The 2500-nt window shown below is 39.6% G+C and overlaps 1 protein-coding gene across 2 annotated transcripts in view; it reads right to left on the bottom strand.

The window, feature by feature from the left end:
* LOC138015014 (ubiquitin-protein ligase E3A-like) overlaps positions 1-2500 on the bottom strand; it is a 35163-nt gene that overhangs the window by 31989 nt on the left and 674 nt on the right. The window lies entirely within an intron of this gene.

Raw genomic sequence — 2500 nt, 5'->3', positions numbered from 1 at the left:
ATGAAATTGTGTGATTACCCGTGCCTATACCAAATAAAAAGTTTGCTTCAGTATATCTGCCTGCTAGAACTCCTGCAGGTACGACTTTTTAAATTTTCTGTACCAGTGCAAGGGCGGAGGTAAGGAAGAATGATTAGATTGATATGGCACATGTAGGTGATTTTTTGAGAGTGGAAATTATCATGCTCCCCTGCCTTTGGGTCCGACATTCACACCCCACAATTCATACGATAATAATAATTAACAATTACTGGATGAGGTTGAGCATGTTAGCGATAATTATCAAGGCCAAAGTTTGTGTTATCTGCTGAAGCCGAAGGCTGAGGTGGATAACACAAACTGAGGCCTTGATAATTATCGCTAATGTGCGAAAACCGAATTCAATAATTGTTTTATTATGCATATTCCTGAGCTCAGCTCTGCCATGACAAAACTGATCAAACTGCTGGTTAGTGTGTCAGGTGACGTCACTTCTGCATGCATAAAACTATTGTCTGTAGGTATGACGTCAATTCTACATATATAAAATCTATTGTTTGTAGGTATGACGTAAGAGAAACAGAGCAAGCAAGAATTAGCTGCGTGCTTATAGCCAATCAAAATCGAGCTGGTGACACCAATGTATAATAATAATTATTGTGTAGTCCATAACTGTCAGGTCCAACTTCCATTCACAGCTCTTTAAGAGCTAGTAACAAACAGAAAGGCTTGGCAGTTTCAATTTCTTTGTTAGTAATTATTTCTACATAGATCTACATCTACAAATTCCAACACTCGGCAAAGTCCCTTTTGACTTGTGGCTGTTTCTGCTTAGGTGGCCTCATACACCACAAGACTTTGTGAGACATCGCTGCCAAGCCGGCCACTTCCGCTGGAGAGAACACACTCACAAAGGACAGCCACAACACCAGGACCTTCAATCCCTACTCTTCTCGAATAGTGCGTGGGTTCTTTAACATCCCACAGGGGACTTATGAACATGAAATATATTTGTGAGATGGGGCCTACGAATTATAGTCCTTATCTGAGAAGATTTGAAAGTCTAAGCATTTGTGTGTGTAATTACAAAGGCAGCACTTTCTCCTCAGTTATTTTAAGACCCTGAGTGTTGGTCCGGCTGGAATTGAACTCACAACCTCCCGCATCCCAGCCTGGTGCTCAACCAACTGAGCCATCGGTGCGCGGTTACCAATTATCAGTTATTACTTCCATCCCCACAATGTAAACTTTAGCAAGGCTCCTGAATTCATGTAGACAACTTCACTGAGAATGCAATTCAGATTTATTGAATTATCAACACAATAATAACTCTTTCACGCCCAAGGACCTCTCCTTGATGAGTAAAATCATTTGGCATTAGAAAGAGTAAAAATCTGCATGTGTCACTCTTGGGAGTGAAAAGATTAAGAAACTTCTTGTTCCTTGATAATGTTGAGAGAAACTTCCTGCTTAAGGTTGTGACAACAAATGAGTTTGAGTGGAATGCAATGCTGTTAACAATGGCTCCACAGACCCACCATAGCTAAGTTTGATACATGTACATGTAGTTCATGAACTGTCTCATCCTTTCTGAAAGCCAGTGGGAAAATTCTAGGAGAAACTTGAAATCCTTTCCTGTAGACTGTGCATGATCTTACCACTTTGAGTAAAAATATAATAGAAATGCGATGGCCTCCACCATTCCTCTTTTACTACAGCAGTGCAGGGATGGTGCAGTGGTGAGAGCACTTGCCTCTCACCAATGTGGCCCAGGTTCCATTCCCACACTCTACGTCATTTGTGGGTAACGAGTTTGTTGGTTCTCTACTCTGCACCAAGAGGTTTTTCTCTGGGTACTCCAGTTTTTCCCTTTCCTCAAAAACTAGCATTTGACTTGATTTGCATTAATTGTTAATTTCAGTAAAATCACAGTGTTCCCAATTAGTGCTCCAGAGCTAGAAAGACTAGACTCTATTTTAAATAAAGTTCCCTCCCTTTCCTATTACTGATAATGACAGGTACCAATAGCGAAGATATCACTGATGTCACCTATTGTCATCAATGTGCCAACCAGAGCCTCATTGGCTGTCGAAACAAAGGGTCTTATGTTTCTTATGTGTTTGCCACATTTGAATAACAGAAGCAATGTTTGTAAACAGATACCTTCCATATTTTATCTACCGGTAGTGATAAAAACAGTAACGTTGGACTCAAACGTTTTTCCTAGGATTTTATTTTGCTTTAGCTGTGCTCTTTCTCATGTTCAAATTGCGAGAGCCTTAGGTAAATTGGCCTCAAATAACCAATACTGATCATAACAAAATTGAAAGACTTTCATTATTTTTAGGACATACATTTAATAAAAGTCAAAATGAAATAATGCCATTCTCCCTCACCTCCTTTAACTGTAAAATAACTCTCCTTCAATGTCGATCGCGTTTAAGGCACCACAGTGACCAAAATAAATTATAAAAAATATAACACACTGTCGTTGCAATCCTGTTTGCAATGTGTGGAAACT

The sequence above is a fragment of the Montipora capricornis genome, chromosome 9, assembly GCF_036669925.1.
Source record: "Montipora capricornis isolate CH-2021 chromosome 9, ASM3666992v2, whole genome shotgun sequence".
NCBI lineage: Eukaryota > Metazoa > Cnidaria > Anthozoa > Scleractinia > Acroporidae > Montipora > Montipora capricornis.
This window is presented reverse-complemented; position numbering and strand designations above follow the sequence as displayed.